The sequence below is a fragment of the Tamandua tetradactyla genome, chromosome 3 (genome assembly GCF_023851605.1).
Source record: "Tamandua tetradactyla isolate mTamTet1 chromosome 3, mTamTet1.pri, whole genome shotgun sequence".
NCBI lineage: Eukaryota > Metazoa > Chordata > Mammalia > Pilosa > Myrmecophagidae > Tamandua > Tamandua tetradactyla.
In genome coordinates, this window is record NC_135329.1 from 162,241,568 (window position 1) to 162,260,453 (window position 18,886).

The window sequence follows — 18,886 nt, forward strand, 5'->3', positions numbered from 1 at the left end:
GAGCTAAAATTCCATCAATCACTTGACTTCCATAAACCCCCACTCTGACTGGTGGACCAGAGTGATGTTTTGGGTCCCCTGGAATTAATGTCACTTCTGAACCCATATCTAATAATCCACAAAATATCTGAACATTTTCTTTTCCCTAGTGCATGGTTGCCCTGGTAAAAGGCTGTTGGTCTCCTTGGGGAAGACTTGGAGGAAGATTAACGGTATACATTTGTGGCAGTGTAACAGGGTCCTCCTCTAACGGGACCTGGCCTCCCCCTCAAGAAGAGGCTTGAAGCCCCTTCATGAGGCTCTGGGCCTGTAAACTGTCTCAAGTCTGAAATTGATTAAGAGGCCATGAGTCTCTCTTTTTGTAATTCAAGTTAGTCTTTTATTCACTTGACTTAGAACTCTTTTGATCCATGTTTCAGCTAACCATCCAAACAAACTGTTAATGCCTTTTCTAATCCCTCAGGCTATAAAATTGAACGCAAAATTTCTGTTTAATGGGCCCATATCAGTAAATTCCTCCTGATTCAGCTTTATATTCCTCACACCGTTATTCTACAACCTTAAAATCCATTGCCACACATATTCCCCTGATTTCTGTCTATATAAATTGGAAAACTCACACAGTTCTTTTGGAATATAGCATACCTCTTCATGGGTGATTCTTTGTACCTCACCTTTTAGGGCCTGTTGGGACTTAAGTCTAGTTATAGGTCTGGAAGAAATGAGGGGTAGTGAGGGTGGGTCATGAAAAGAATTAGAAATATCTTCCAAGCCATTTGCTTCAGGGTATCCATTTGCAGTTTCATCTGGTGAAACATGATTAATCACTCTAGGGCTAAGCCCTTCAGGTGGAGGTTGGGTGGCTGACTCTCAGGGTAGGCTGGAGATGAGGCAGCTATATCCTCAGATGAGACTATTACAGGGTTATCTAGGGAAGACTGATCATGACCTAAGGTTTCAACTTTGCCACCAACATCATTATCAATCCATATGTTGCTATCCCATTTTTCAGGGTCCCACTGCTTTCCAATCAATGCCCTCACTTTAATGGCAGACACCATGCAAGATTGAGATTTCAATTTATGTTGTAAGGTAGCTACTCTAACAATAAGAGTATGATTCTGATTTTCAGAGATCTCAAGTCTACGACTACAGGAAAAAAATTTTCCTTCAGGACACTCATAGAAATGTTTACATCTGTTAGATGGCATGTAAGCTTCTCATTTGAAGCCTTAAGCCCTTTCACTCATTAACTTATACAGTGTATCTAACTACAACCAGCCAACATCTCTATACCTCCTATTTCCACAAAATGCTGTAACGGTGTCAAAAACATTAATCCCCAGGGCCTGGCTTCATACAAGCAAAGCACTGGAAGAACCCAATGGTGATATTTTGACTATCTCTTTTGCCAACTCACTCTGTTGATAGGCAGTATCATTCTAATTATGGGACTCAGAGTCCTTAGTGCCTTTGAGTCCAGTCAGAGAAGAAAACCAATCATAACAACCCATTTTTAAGATTCTGTTTTTTAAAAACCATTCCCAGTACCAAGCTGTATTAACTAGGATTCTCTAGAGAAACAGAATCAGTTGGAAATATCCATAGATATGTAAAGGCATAAAAGTGTTTCACGTAACCGTGGGAATGTAGAGTCCAAAATCCATAGAGTATGCTGTGAAGCTGAGGACTCTGATGGAGGGTCTGGACAAACTCCACAGGATTTAATTCTATGAAGTGTCCTCATAGTAACAGACAGGCCAACGCTTGCCCAACTAGACAAACAGGCACCATCACCTGGCCAAGTTGACACATGAACCTGACTGTGACGGTATGTCTAGAGCAAAATGTTTTGCATGTTTATGGAACTGAATGTATTGGGGAATCAACTGCATTGTTTTTAATCTGATTAATGAAGTAATAATGATTTGGGCATGTTTTAAAAGCAGATAGTGGGGATGCCAATTTATATTTTCATGCAGAGGAATAAATAGTGCCATAGGAAGAAAAAAATACATCTTTTTAAAATGTTTTTGGACACCATTGACAAATGATTAATAAAAATAGGAACTTAAAAAATTATAACTGTCATTTGGTGTTATTTGGTGTGGATGGAAAGTAAATTAATAATGTGAATGTAATTGCTTACCAAACTAAGTGGATAAGTGCTTGTTTACCAATTAAGACCATTATTCTTGTGACATATTAAAATTTCCACATGTTCTAAGAGAAATTTAACATTTCCCAAACAACGCAACTTTATTTGCTTTAACATATGTGATATATTTTAACAAGACTAACTTTACTTTTAGGAGATTCTCCTCTAAAAACATGGGTGAGTCCTAAAAATTTGAATTACTAAGGGATCAGCTAGAGATATTTTAGAATCAATGCAAATTATTTTAAAGTTCAAGAATTAGGTGAGTGCAGTGATGATATTGAAAATAAGAGAGGATATGTAAATACATATTCTTGAAAATCATAGATTTTTATTCGACTCCAGAAAATATGTAACTATACTATTTCAAAGCATTTATGTATACATACTTTAAAACTCACAGGTTCCCATGTAAAATAAAGCAGTTTATTTTATTTAGTTAAGGAAATATTTTCTGGAACAATTAGAACAATTTAATATTTCTTTATGCTTGGGATATAGAAGGTAAGGTAAGACAGCACTCACTGTACCTGTGGTATTTTTCTTTTTCTTTATAAACGTAATTTAGTTTTCCTGTGCTTTAGTTCATTCAAAAGTCTTATTCCAAAGGTATTTATAGATTTACATCAGATTGTGGTTCCCTTAAAATGAGAGCTCATTAGAATTTTCCAAGATACAAGTAACAAAAATGGACTTTGTTCATACAATTAAAAGCGAGTTTATAATGAGGATACCGGGAAATAATTGTGTCATCTTGCAATACCATGTGGAAACTGAGACTACACAGTCAGACTTCATAGAGAACTCAACTTTAGTCAGGATACAGATGCTCAGTTTAATTTGATTCCCTCAGAAAGCATCTCTCCCTTGTTTTATTTTTCCAGTAAATCATCTTTTCATTTAAGTCAGCTTCTCTTTACTTCTATGACTGCTCCTACTTCTTCTGCCTCTATTCTTTCTACCTTTCCCTTTAGAACCATAGTGCCTTCTGCCAACTCACGGTTTGGCTCACTGAATTCTATTGCATTACTTATTGTATTCCAAGGTGTCTGTTCATTCTCTTTGAATGCCTTGCATCCAAATTCCCCAAGACAGAGGATTTTTTTGGAGCCACTCTACCAAAATCTGCTGGAAGCAGAGGTGGCCAGAACTTACATACTGGGTTACCTTGTACTTTTAGTCAGATGCCCATCTTGGATGCAGTCAACTGTGGCCAAGGAAGTGGACCACATGATATAAATAATGATGACTGGACTTCTGTTTCCTGGTTAAAATGGAGTACCAGGGACTAGATTAACCTTCTTTCCTGAAATAATCACTATATATTAACTATAGAATTCGAGACCCTAGACATCAGGTAACCAAAGAGACTAAACCCTAAGAAACAGGAAACAAATGAGGTCAGCCCTATGATTTTCCTGACTTGCTGCCTTGAGAGAGTTTCTAGATCACAAGTCAGGATGGGGAACCCAGGCAGAGCCTGGAGGACTTGCTGAGTTGAGGAGACAGAGCTGAGAGTCCTATCAGACCAAGACAGATATAGTTGGTAGGACAGATTACAGGAGAAGCTAAGTAGAAAGAACTTCAGAAACCTGCAGAAGTCCTCCTGTGGGTACTCAGCTGAGTTCTTATCAGTGCCTGTGTGTGAGCATTGGAGGTTTCCAGTGCTCACATAGGGCCTGGAATGCTGTCTGTTCCCATGAACCAAACTGGAAAACATCATGATTTCCAGGACATGGGGTAGAGGATAAGCAATGGACTCATCTCAGTTGGGGGAGTAAGGGAATAATTAGCCCTAGATTGAACACTGCTCCAATCCTGAATAACAAATCTTAAAAACAAGACCCCAAGTGTCAATGTGTCCAAATTTAACTGTGCCCCAGAAAAAGTTGAAGAATGTTAGTAGGAGTGAAAAATATTGAATACCAACAACTTAAGTTTCACAGTGTCTGGCACCTGTAAAGAACGAGCAGGCTTGCAAACAGGTAGGAAAATGCAGCTCATAATGAGGAGAAAAATCAATCAATTAAAACTTACCCAGGACTCACACGGACAGTAGAATTAACAGAGAAGACGTTTAACACAGTAAGTATAACTATATCTAGTTAACTAGATACATGACACACATTTTTTAAAAAACAAAGTAAATTTATATAGCTAAAACTACATATCTATGATGAATTGATACCAGATATACATTATAGAAGAAAAAGACAGATGAACTTGGAAACATTGCAATAGACAATATGCAGATTTGAGATACAGAAAGACAAGAAAATTTAAAAATTGTAAAAAAAAAAGCATCAATAAGCTATGGACAACTTCAATTTGCAGAATACGTGTATGTGGAATTGGGGTATCAAAAAGTTGAAGGAAAAATTTTAAATATAATGAAAACTGTTAACAAGCAGGTCAGAGAAGCATAACGAATTCCTAGCAAAGAAATACGAAAAAATAAAATAAAAAAATACAAAGTTACATTAAAATTATTTTGGTAGAATTATGTACAATAGTAATAGTAGAATTACTTAAAACTAGCAATAAAAAGAAAACCTTAAAAATAGGCTGAGAGAGCAAAAATTAGCCACATTTCATAAAGAAGAGTAAATATAAAATCACAGTCAATTTCTAGTTGGAAAAATGTGAGAAGACTGTAATGGAAAGATCTTTAAAGTACTAATAGAAAAAAAAGTCCAGTTAATATTCTCTAACAAACGAAAATGTCTTTGAATGAAATAAAAATATTTTTGAAAGAAATATATTTTTTCATATAAAAGTCTGGAAAAATTAATCACAGAAGAACTTCATTACAAGAAATATTAAAAGTAGTGCACCAGGAATGGAAAAGCGATAATGCAGAAAGAATAAAAGGAATGAATGGAACAAAAATGTAACTACATGGCTGTGTATATCTACCTATATATATCTTTATATCTCTACTATATAAATACATACACACACATATATACACGTGTGTATGATTTTTATTAATATTTAACTCTGAAAGATATGAAACACTGTTTAAATAATAGTAATAACATTGTACTAAGCATTAACATAAATATAAGTATTTATGTTAAAAGATATTTTTAAAATAAATGTAAATAAATATACATGACAATAATAAGTCAAAATAAATGAAGGAAGAAATGGAAGGATACTCTTATAAATAACATGTCATGTGAAGTTGTATGTATCATTTGATGGTAGACTGTGACAAGTTAAGGAGCACACTATAAACTCTATACTTCTAAATATATCTTCTAAAATTACAAAACAGAGTTATAACTAATAAGCTATCAAAGTAGATAAATTGAATCATTTTTAAAAATTAATTAATCCAAAAGAAGATAGAAAATGAGGTTAAAAAGTATGAGGAACAAATGGATCAAATTGAAAATGAATACCAAGAAGATAAATTTAAACCTAACAATATTAATAATCACTTTAGATGTAAATGTTCTCTGTACACTTATATTAAGGCAGAGATTGTCACATTGGATTGAAAAAGCAAAATACACTATATCTTTCCTATAAAACACATTCTTTAAATATAAAGACACAAGCAGGTTAAACCTTTCACCTTAAGAAACTAGAGAAACAACTGCAAAGTGGAAGGAAGAAAGAAATAATAAACAATTTTGAGGTCAATAAACTTGAAAATTTACATAAAATGGGGAAAGGCTTTGAAGGATAAAAATTACCACAGCTGATTCAATAAAAATAGAGACCCCAAATTGCCTTATAAGTTTTAAAGCCAAAATTTGATGTAAAAACAGACAATGTCATTTACAATAGCAACCAAAATATGAATCACTTTGGATAAAATGTTTTAAAACATGTGAAATATCTGTGCAGTGAGAAGAACAAATACTGACAAACATGAAAGAAGACACTAATATTCATATACTTTTTAGACTAATCAAGAAAAATGATAGAAAACACAAATTGCCTACTTAGAAATGGACATGAAAGAAAGTGTATCATTATTCACTCTACAGACATTAAAAATAATAAGGTAATAATATGTACATAAATTAGAAAGCTTAGATTAAATAGACCAATTCCTTAAAAGACACAAACTACTAGAACATATTCAAAATGAAATAGATACTCTTCACAAACCTATTATCTATTAGATAAATTGAATTCTTACTTAAGGATCTTACAAAAAAGAAAACCCCCAGTTGGTTTCATGGACTAATTTTATCAAATACTTAAGATAATATAACAACAATTTTGTGCAAACTCTTCCAGAATGGGACAAATTCCAAGTGATTTAATGGGACCCACATTAACCTGAAAACAAAAACAAAGGCATGGCGAGAGAAGAAAACTGCAGACAAATATTTCTTATGAACATGGACACAAAAGTCCTCAACCAAATCATGCAAATCAAATCCTGCAGGATCAAATTTGGAATCTATCCCAGGGACAAAAAGCTATTTGAGCATTTGAAAATTAATTAATAAATCCAGACTAAATAAGACAAACACATTGTCATATCAATAGGTGCAGAAAATCATTTGACAGAATTAATATACATTTAAGATACTATCTCTGTACACTAGCAATAGAAGGGCACCTCTTTAACTTGATAGAAGGTCATTTACATTTAATAAAAATATAATGCCAAGTTTCTGAAAAATATTAAGTCATTGTTTAAAAACTAGGTTTGGGTGTGGGGCTGGGTTTGATTGGTGAAATGTTTATCCAGGGAAGTAGAAGGCAGCACAGACACAGAGAAAAATCAAATGCTTATCAAGGAGGGAAGCATAAGTGGGAGCTGGAGAAAATGGCTAGGATGTTAGGTATGCCTGATATCAGTAGCCATACCTAAATGGGAAGAACTTGAGCTTATCATGTGAACAATAGATAACTTGGACAAATCATTTAGAACTGATTCCATTCTAGTTCAGTATGTCAGGAACTCAGTTAATAGTCTGCTGTCTGTGTAGAAGAGGGATGAGCCCAATGCTAAATAGTAGCCAGGCTAAGCCAGCTTTTATTTGAAAGGGACATTAGCAATTATGTGGTCTCTGCCTAACTGGCACTCCTTCAGTTCTCAGAGGCATTAAACTACAGAGGAGCTATCATTTTTTTTTAAATATTTGATTATAACTGATGATGTAGATTTAAATTATTAGGCAATAAGATTGGTGCTTAAATGTAAATAAAAAGTCAAGAGATTTTTTTTTCCCACAAATAGGAGTAAAATTAAAATACTTAAGACTTTAAATACTTTAATAGAAGTGATTATATTTGTATTTATCTAAATTTAGTATATGTGTGTGTGTATTTTGTTAAAACAAGAGCAGTAATTAAAAATCTAGAATACAAAATCATAAAAACCTTTTAGGAATTTCTGTCTGTTTTTACTTATTTTGGCATATGACACTAGACTTCTCCATTCATAGAATTCTAACCAACCAAAGTTGGGCACATATTTTATGAGACTTATATGGAAATAATCAAAATGATTTTGTTTGGAATAACTGGGCAATTTAAGGGAAAAAGTTTTGGTTTGGTTCAAATAATTGAATAAACTTTCCAAATTCCCACACTTACCTTATTTTAATACTTGAAAAAATACATATTGTCATTTGGAGAATTTGATAACAGAAAGGTAAGCTGAACAATTCAAAATCAATTAACATTTTTTAACATTCAAATGAATTGAAAATCTTGATCTCTGAATACTTTTAGAGTCCTGTTCTTCCCCCAATCTAGCTCTGCCCATAGAAGCAGCTGTCTGTTTACTTGATATGTTTCTCATGGAAACATCTCCAAAAGGCCAGAGATGATATCTATAATATTTGTTGTTATTATGTCCTGCTCCAAGAAGTATATAGTGAACAGATACTGATTGAATGATGACTCTTCTATATCGTGCCTATCTCTGGTTAAGAATGTTTTGAAATGTAAAGAATCCACATGTAATCAAAACCCACAAGATATCTCCTAGGACCCAGTAGAATAGGATTCCTGGCCTAGCATCTCAGGACTGGCTGGTGCAGCAGGCCAGCTACTACATGGGAGGTGTCTAGGGCAAGGATGCTGGAAAATGGTGGTGGCAGAGTACTGGAGCTTGGAAAGATGTGAGCATGGGAGGAGAGGTCCAAATAGCATCAAACACCAGGGGTGTCATGATGAAACCAGGGAAGACACAGGAAACAAGGTAAGTTGGTTAAAGGAGCCGCAGAGGTTTCTTGGAAGTCATTTGTGCGGATGACTGGTCCACAGGTGAAGGGCTTTGTATTGAGATGGTGGCAGAGGATATCCCGCCCAACCCAACTAATCTGCAGAGGGCCCTGTCTTTATGTGATGCAGGCAGTTGTACTGGTTTTAGTGTGCTTCCTCTCCCTCTTTCCCCCTGCTGGCCTTTTTCGTCTGAGATTACCTATTGGACCTGGAATACCTTGTGGACCACCTTCCCTAGTGGCACCTTTATCTCCTTTTTCTCTTGGGGTCCCAGAGGGACCTTGAATTAAAGTGATGTTTCTTAATGTCATTAAATGTTTCTAGTTTTTAAGTCTGAGATCTTTAGGGACATCATTTAATTATTTCACTTCCCTTCTTATTTCCTCTTCCAAATGTACTTGTTCTTGTTTCATAAACATGATTTTCGCTGATACGTAATACACGCACTTCTCTAGCTTTCTGATTTCCTCTTTTGCTTAAATGTATTCTCTTAGTATATGCCATTCAGAGTCTATACTGAGCTGAAAATCAAACAAGATGGCATTCGGTCTCATTAAGGACTTAGAGATTTCGCCTACTGAGTTTCCATGTACTTAGAATGAAGAAGATAAGGTACTTCACTGGAGAAAAACGTCATTAAATCTTTGATCAGTTGTCACACTGAAATTTTGGAAATGCTCGGAACCTATGAAATCGGTTTCCATATTGGAAATAAAACTGAATTCTCTTTTCCATGGTGCCCAGGCATTTCATAACAACTTCTCTAAATCTCATTTCATCTTCGCTGCCATTTCCTTTTCCCATGAGTCTTTCAAATATACCTTTTTCATTAATTGAATCAACTGTACAATTCTTCACATGCCACTTTAGGAATTGAGCTGTCATGGTTCCGTATGAGAATTGCATGCAGCAGGAGATAAAGGGTAATCATTCCCTTTATCTTTGAAGGACTAAGTTTATCTTGAATGGCAGGGCCATGGAGTGAGCATCAAGCTTCACATATTCTGAATAGTAGTCAGCCTCCTTCTGTTCAGGAAACCTATCCAACTGCTCCAAGCTCAGAGCAGTCTAATGGGGTCCTGCAGCTCTCTGCAGGGCAAGGATGTCTCCTAAGAAGCACCCAATGTTTTGAGGCTAGAAGTCCAAAATCGAGGTGTCAGAAAAGCAATGCTTTCTCCCCCAAACTTTGGCATCCTAGGACTGGCTGCCAATGAGCCTTGGCTTCTCTGTCATGCAGTGATGCACATGGTGGCTTCTTCTGGTTTCTCTCTCCAATTGACTTTCACTCCATAAATCATTTGAACTCTACAATTTAGTATCATCTGGTGTGCTCAAATGTTAGGCAACCATCACCATTATTATCTAGTCCCAGAACATTTTCATCACCACAAAAGGAAACTCTGTACCCTTAAGCAGTCATTCTCCACTGCACCCTACCCCCACCCTCCACCCCTGGCAACCACTAATCTGCTCTTTTTATGAATTTGCCTATTCTGAGTATTTCATATGGATGGAATCATGCAATTTGTGTCCTTTTGCATCTGGCTTTTTTTCACGTAACATAATGTGGCTTCTTTCCACATAATGCAAACATTCACATAATGTTTTAAAGTTCACCAATTTGTATCGATATTCCACTCTTTTTAATTCCTCAGTAATATTCCATTGTATGGCTATTCTACATATTGCTTCTCCATTCATCAATTGATTAATATTTAGGTGATTTCTACCTTTTGGCTATTGGTAATAGAAATATGAATATGGAAGAAAATTTGTTTTGGTTTAAAAATAAATGGCAACATAAAATATATAGTGATCTAAACCAGATTCAGTTCTATGCATATGGTGCATATGCATTTCTCTCAGGTATTTTTCCCATTATTGTAATATTCGTATGTGCATTGCTCATGCTAAATTGAGTTTATGAGAATGAAAATGTGTGTGATAAAATCCAGTCTTCCAGGGCAGTGCAATAGTGGCTCAGTGGCAAGAATTCTTGCCTGCTGAGCTAGAGACCAGGGTTTGATTTCTAGAGCATGCCCATGCAAAAAAAAAAAAAAAAAAAAGAAAAGAAAAAATCCAATCTTCCAAACTTTTATATGAACTACCATTTTACCATTTTCGGCCTGCTCATGAAAAAGTCACATGTGTTTTCTTAAAGTTTATCCCTTCCTTTAAAGTTAGTAGTTTGGCAATGTGTTCTAATGTTTGGAAAACTTAACAAATTGTTTACATTCTTTTCCTAATAGATCTAAAACTTAAGTGGAAATGTGCACAATCTTTTACATATCAGAAAAAGAGTACTGGCACAAATATACTGGCTCTGATAATTGAACTATAAACAATGTCTGTGTCAAATTTATGCTCCAAATTCAGTGCCTTTTTACAATGAAAAGGTGAAGCTAAAGGATAGGAAGTGTCTCTTTTTTTAAGCTATATTCCTTAACCTTCACTAGTGGGTCCCAATGAGCTTATCTTGAGAGGCCTGTTTTGATGTCACACTTTAGAAAGAGTCTGTGGGTCTTCAATTTCAGTGTAGTTCCTGTCTGTGGAATCTAACTCATAAAAAGAGTCCATAAATTGAGAAGTTGCACTGACGGTTTTAGCAGTTTGAGAAAGAAATATCTTATATAATGCAAGGTCAAGTTTTGCTCTGCCTGATAAATGTGGAAGCAAGCGCATGATACATCAAACAGTCCTAGAGATGCTTTTTATTTGACAACACATCTGGAGCCCATAAAGATAATTTTGCATTTCTACTCTGGCTGGGAAGAAGATAACATTTAAAAATGTTCTGAGACCTAGTTATTCAATATGAAATAGTTATGATCACACCCACTTTTTCTTTTCAGATTAGTGCATTCCACATGTGGAATGTTAGGAAACCTAATGGGAATGAATTTTTACATGCCTTAATTTATTTACGTTATAATGAAATACTTCAAAAAAGAACATGAAAATAGACAAAAGGATTAGTAATAAATTCTGCAACAGATAAGCAATTAAGGGTAAATGACAAGGAACAGAGGAGGCTTTATTAAAATAGAAAAGAACAAGTGTAAGGGCATAAAATGATAAAATATAGATACAGACAGAGGTCCTTATACATATTTATGATATGTTATACATATATAACATGCATGAATTTATGTATTTTAATGCTTATTGAATTTTTAGTAGGTTCTGCACATAGCTTCTTATATAATTAACATCTAGCATTAGTGGGGTACATTTGTTGCAATTAATGAACCAACACTGATGCATTATTATGGACTAAAGAACACAGTTAACGCTGGGGTTCACACTTTGTGTTGTTCAGTTCTATTGGTTTTGACAAATGCATAGTGTCATGTATCTATCATTAAAGTATCCTACAGAGTAATTTCACTACCTTAAAAGTAGCCCTGTGCTATGCTTGAAATTTATTTTATGAAAAATATAGTTGAAAATCATATGCCCCCTTTTCACTGATCTAGACATAAATGCTTCAGTGAATCCTCTTTTATTGACAACCTTTCATGTAACAGTGTTTGCATTTATTTGCTTTCACAATAAAGAAAAAGATAACCTAAAATTGAAACCTTTCAGGCATGAGGACCTTAAAAGACACTTTAAAGATTCCGTTATGTTTTTGATATTTAACAAGTTGCAGTGCTGGTTAGCTTGTTACCTTCACTGACCCCTAGGATGAAGGAGTCTGGGAAACTCTCCCTTTGCGCATATGCGTATGTTCCCTTTTCATGTTAAACCTTCCTCTGATCTCTTCATTTTCTGCCCATACAGCTGCATGGTGGTCATTTCACTTTTGGTCTCTACCAACACACACGGAGCCTGAACATTGCTTTTCTTTATGATTTCAGTATTTAATTAGGTATGGACTTGATGCGTGCATGTCTAGAGCATAGTAATTAACTGCAGCTGCTTCTTTGAGAATTATGACATATTCTTGTTGTTAGGAGCCAAGAGGAGTGGTTGCAAAGTTACTGACTGGCCTGAGGATGAAAACATAAAAGAAACAGGCTCTCTTCTCAAAACAGGAGAAAGTAATGTCCAAATACTTGGTCAGTTTTCAGTCGTTTGAGTCAATCTGCCACATCGCTGGTCCCTGCTTCACCCTGGTTGTGAAAGAATGTGCAATGATAAAGACAATTGAGTTCCTTCACAAGAAGCAGGCTGAGTTTCTTTATTTTCTTACTTTATTTGACAAGATTGGCGAAACTGAAAATTTTTATTTTGAAGGATAAAACCAACTGTAAAAAAAAAACAAAACTGTGAATAATCCAGATATTATTTTTCAAATTTATACTGGCTAGAATTTAGTTTGAAATGCAAACTAGATAATATGTCTGTTTTTTCCTGCTGTCTTTGGAAGAGGTGATATCTTACACAAATTAGTTTTCAAGTAATCAGAATATACTCTTCTATGCACAAAGGCTTTTCATCATTTAAACATACTTAATCCCGGAGCAGAACTCTTTCTGAAATGCATTGTTGCCTGTTTTCTTAAATAGAATATAGCAGATAATAAAGTAATTTTTTTCTAAGTTGTATTATATTAACAACAGAGTAATAATAATAATAATGAAAGCTATCTTTGATCAAGGCCTATTCTATGCCAGAGGTTTTGCCAAGCACTTTACATGAATTATGCCCCTTAAATCTCATAACAGAGGATTAAAGGAGAATTTGCCTAAACTCATATTATCAGACAATTTAAATCCAAGTCAACTTGGATGTATCTGACCCCAGAGTATGCACTGTTGAGCCCTTAAGATTACAGGGTTTTCTGTTTTTGTTTTTTGGTGGTGTTTTTCTCTCTATTCTTTCCTGCAGCCACTATGTCTGCTGCTCTGTCATCCCCCTGCCTTTTTGTAGTTTTGCTGTTTCTGATCTGCAAAGAGGACAAAAAAGTACCTTTAAAGGGTTATAATAGATATTGTTCGCAGTCAAATTCATTATAAATCCTTAAATTAGGGGTGAAAAAGCTTGTGACAGCTTTCTCTAGCTTTTAAAATTATATTCTTTTATCTTAATATTGGTTCTGGACCAGTGTTTAGAAGTGTTAAACTTAGTTGAATATTACTGTACAGCAGATATTTTTTCACTTCTGCTATTAAGTTGCACAATCTAATAATTTCATGAGAATTTTCTTTTCTCCTTAGGGAAATTTGAATTCTTCAATCTGTAACATTTTTTCATCATATGCTTTCCCTTTATTCTATGAGCTAGCTATTGAGTGAGAACAAAAATAGATATATCACTGCCCTCATGGAGCTTGTAATCTATTGGAAAAAAGGACAATAATAATTTTGCATTATTTGCAGATCAGAAACTCTAATATCTCAGCAATTGATCTAAAGTTTAACCTCAGCAATGGGCGGAGGAGGCATTTCTATCTGCCCAGCACATTAAATAGTACTTGCCTCCCTCCTTCCCTCTCTTCCTTCCTTCCAACTAGGATAGTAAATGAAATCTCCATCACATATTACAAATTTTGAGATGATTTAATTATTTGACATACAGCTAGTAAAATAGGCAATTATTTAGTAAATTACATGAGCAGAATTCTCAAGTTCTGTTCTAGCCGGCAGTTAACCTCCTGCGAATGAGCTCGAGGCTATGCAGACTTGGCTTTAGGCTGTGCTGTGCTGGTCTGTACCTAGTTTGCTCTTGTCTATTGGACAGAGCTCTTACTCCAAGAGTGTGAAGAGTGAGAACCTAGAAATAAGGGTGCCCCCCCCTCCCCCCCACCGAGCGCTTTTGTTTTGGTCTCAATTGAATGCTTAGGGTGTTCACCAAAATCTCTTCATTCTGGTCGTGTCCAATATCTGAGATCTCGCCAGCATTGTGTAACCTCTGAAATCTCGGGTTAGCTCTCAGACTTCCAGAGTCTCATGCTATGAATTTGCAGCCTAGGAATGGGCCAACAAGAACCAGAAGGGGATTTTTATTCAGGTTTTGTGGCTCCTTCTCTCTGGATCTCTCCTCTCTAGGGCTGGCCCTCCTCCTGTGCCCCCCAATCTCAGCTGCCTTGGCAGCCTAAATATTGATCTCTGTTTCTCCTCCCAGCAATAATGCTGCTCTCTGCTTGGGCGCTTCCCTGGTCTGTGGTTTGGAAAATTACCTCAAGGACATCATACGCCATCATCCAGACCCATAGACCTCAGGCTAAGACCTTTTATTTTAAAAGCAAGATTATGTATTGATATAAAACCAAACAACTTAAATTTAAAAAGCTGAGAATATGAAAAAACATGTGTAACAATGGCAATTAGATTTTCAGGTTTGAATAATAGTTTTGAATGTTTTTTCACATTTAGAACATTTTTAACAGTTTGGATTTGCCTAATATGAGCCAAGACCATTTTATCTATCATAAACTGCATTACAAATGTGCTTATTAAAATTTTTTTGAAATACAAAAAAGGAGTAAACATAATAGAATTGATATTTGAACTCATGAGGACTTCATCAATTCTTGGAGAATATTTTATTAAATATTTTACAAAATGATTATCAAATGGGTAGAATGGTAATATCATTTGATTCCATCTGTTTCTTTCTAGGACACAGCTGTGACAGTCTGACAACAGTCTTGTTACCTGACATTTAGGGCTTTTTTTGTGTGGGGGAATTTGAGAAGATATTAAAGTGATGCAAATGTTACATTAATACACCTCATACAAATAACAAAAAATAATGTTAAACATAGCCTGCCACTTTGAAAGTGTTGTGTAACCCAGAAAAGCCAAGACCTTTAATCTTGATTCAATAGTGTAGGATAGAAACCCTCGTGATCAGATTATCTCTGTGAAGATGCGGCAAGCCCGATTATGGGTGTAGCTTTTTGGTTAGATGGAGATGTGTTTCCGCCTATTAAAGGTGCGTCTTGATTTATTTACTATAGTACTTTAAAAGGGGCAACACTTCGAAGAAACCTCAGATGCAGATGCTCGGAGAACAGTTGCTTCAGAGCTGAGAGAGAGGTGGATGTTTGGAGATGCTTGGAGTGCCAACAGAGGGGGCAGATGCTTAGACATGGGCAGAGCCCAGTTGACGTTGCCATGTCCCTTCCCATGGGATGCTAAGCAAGCCAGAACCTGCAAAGAGTTGAGGGAAGCCAAGAGATGAAAGCCAGCCCCAGAGAAGCAAAGTGAGAAACCCCCACAAGAACAGAGGCTGAAAGCAACAGAACCCAGGGGCAAGGAACCAGCAGATGCCAGCCACGTGCTTTCCCAGCCAATAGAGGTGTTACAGATCCACCTTTCTTGAGTGAAGATAACCTCTTGTTGGTGCCTTAATTTGGACATTTTATCAGCCTTAGAACCATAAACTTGTAACATATTAAATTCCCTTTACAAAAGCCTTTCCATTTCTGGTATAATACATTCTAGCAGCTTAACAAACTAATATGTGTAGTGTGCCTTCTATTAACAATATCTTAAATGAATGTAAATAAAAATGAAAAGTGATATTTTACAATTGATCTTTTTATTAATTTATGTAGTTTATATGACAGAGATAAAATTACCTTTAGTGTTTTAATAGTATTTTAAGCTTACGTATTAGATGATTTTAACTCTCAAGTTAAAAAAACCAAAATAACTAAGTTTTATTTTGCTGAAGGTAGATGTCATGAGATAGTAAGCATTTAAAGCATTAGAATTTTTTGTTTCTCTGTGCTTAATATTCATTTCTGCTTGAAGTTAGTAATTTTCATGAAAACAGTTTTAATAATTTTGATCATAGTCTTATGACAATGGATAATAAATTTCTGTAATTTTCTCATTCTTATTTTATTCACTTGAGAAGGAGTAGGGATTTTAAAGTTTTAGGAAGCATCTAGAATTCTTAGCTCTTATTAAAATGTGATGGAGAATCTCTGTGTAGTTAGGAAGTGAGAAATAGATTATTTTCTTCCTATGATAAGAATTTTAATGTGAAAGTTATAGGCATTGACGAAGGCAATGACATTCAAATATCTCAATGTCGACTTTAAAAGAGAATATAGGTGAAACGTACTATGGGTTTTTACTATGCACACAGCCATTTTATTGTTCGTAAGTCAATTTTTAGGTCAGTTTAACTCAACAGCAAACAGTAAAATATTGAAGCTAAAACTGAAAATGGTAATTTTTATAGCAAAAAGAGCAGAAATAAATTTCAAAGGACTGGCAGCCTGCCAAGAGTCCTTTCCAGATGCCTAAAGCTTCCAGTTATAACACTCACAGGAAAAAAAAGGTCAAAAAAAGGAGAGGCTCAGAATAAAGCATGTAGAAAATTGCCCCACAGGAGCAAGGCTAGAGGAAGGAGCGGGCTGCTGAGCTATTTTTCACTTTGAAAGCAGTGGAACAAAAGAAGGAAAAGCCTAAAGATTCCTGTTTCTTAAAAATTCTAAACAGTCATAAGACTCTAGCTCATGTTAGTTAGAGCTTCATTAAACAATTGTTTTGAAGTTTCTTTGATTGTTGATTTAATCACTCCAGAAGGTTAATCTTTGAAAATAGAATGGGCCATTTTTAGAAATCTCACTTGTTCTCAAAATTAATATGAAATAAGTCTATGGTTAATAATTGTTGTTCTAGTTTGCTAGCTGCCGGAATGCAACACACCAGAGACCGATTGGCTTTATTTAAAAGGGGATTTATTTTGTTGGTTCTTCAGAGGAAAGGCAGCTAGCTTTCCACTGAGGTTCTTTCTTACGTGGAAGGCACAGGATTGTCTCTGCTGGTCTTCTCTCCAGGCCCCTGGGTTCCAACAACTTTCCCCAGGGTGACTTCCTTCTGCATCTCCAAAGGCTTGGGCTGAGCTGCGAGTGCTGAGATGAGGAATGCTGAGCTGCTAGGGTGTGCTACATTGCGTTCTCTCATTTAAGCACCAGCCAATTAAGTCAAACATCACTCACTGCAGCAGACACGCCTGCTAGCTGACTGCAGATGTAATTGGCAACAGATGAAGTTCACATACCATTGGCTTATGTCCGCAGCAACAAGATTAGGTATGCTCACCTGGCCAAGTTGACAACTGAATCTGACTAACACAATTGTCAAACATAACAAATTTAGATTTTTATGAGGGCAGGTGGCATAATTCTCTTGGTTCTTGGTGCATCCCAGAATTCAAGCAGGCCCATACATAATAGGCACTCAATAAATATTGTTGTGCTGGCTTGAAGATGTCATGTACCCTAGAAAAGGTCATGGTCTTTAATCCTTTCCCATGGGTGCAGGCCTGTTATGGGTGGGACCTTTTGATTAATTTGTTTCAATTGAGATGTGACCACCCAATTTGAAGTGGGTCTTAATCCTTTCCTGGAATCCTTTAGGAAGATAAAAGACAGAAAAAAGGCAAGAAAGCTCAGAGAGACACACATAGAGAGTTTAGAGAGAAACACCCGGAGAGTGCTCAGAGAAAAACACTTAGAGAAGTTTGGGGAGAACATAGAGAGAAAATCTCCAGAAAGGCTAAACGAGGACCCAGAAGCTCAGAAAGGAGGCCCCTGGAACCAGGAACTGAAAGCAATGAAACCGAAGCACGAAGGACCGGCAGACACCAGCCATATGCCTTCCCATGTGACAGAGGAACCCCAGATGCCAGCAGCCTTTCTTCAGAGAAGGTATCATTTTGTTGATGACTTAATTGGGACATTTTCATGGCCTTAAAAGTGTGAATTTTTTAATAGTCCCCATTGTAAAAGCCAGTCCATTCTGATAGATTGCATTCCGGTGGCTTTAGCAAACCGAAACAGTTGCTATTAATTTAATTCTCTTTTATGCATGTTTTGCCATCCTGTAACAAATATAAGCCATCTACTTAAGACTTAATTTGATTATTGTGTCAATTAGCTTTTGCTGTATAGCCAACCATCCCAAAACCTAGTGGCATAAAACAATATTATTTAGCCCGCTCCTCCATAAGTCACCAGCTTCTGCAGGCCTGGGCATTTGTGCCGACCTGGGCTTAGCTCAACTGATCTTGCTAAGGTTTCTCTTATGCTTGTGGTCAGTTGCCAGCTCAGGTAGGAGCTCTCTGGTCAAAAATGGTTAGATATTACAAATAACTACTGCAAATATATTTTAAAAGGTAAACATTAATTTCATTTATTTCCCCAAACTCTACCATCTAGTATCAAGTTGACTGACTCCTAGAGTTTACTTTTAGGCTTGTTGTGTACCTACAGATGTTAAAGTTGGATAATCCTCTAATTCATGGAGCACAATCTAAGGGCTCAGGACAGATCTGATCCAATGCCTATTTTTGTAAGTACAGTTTTATTAGTGCACAGTCATGCTCATTTTCTATGTATTATCTCTTACTGCTTTCATGTTAACATGTCTGACATTGGGTAGTTGTGACAAAGATATGCTCCACAATGCCTAAAATATTTTCTTCCTGGCTCTTGATCTATTCGATTTCTGAATAATGATGAATACATATTTGCAGGGATTTCAGCATTTTGTTATAGTAAACAATAATATTATCACTACTAGTTCTATTATTAACAATAATAATAATTGCTATTACTTA

The 18,886-nt window shown here is 35.8% G+C and overlaps 1 pseudogene; it reads right to left on the reverse strand.

Annotated features, from left to right (window-relative positions):
* Positions 1-8,475: 8,475 nt before the first annotated feature.
* LOC143675823 (macrophage scavenger receptor types I and II pseudogene) lies at positions 8,476-14,504 on the reverse strand (annotated as a pseudogene).
* Between the last annotated feature and the right edge of the window lie 4,382 nt (positions 14,505-18,886).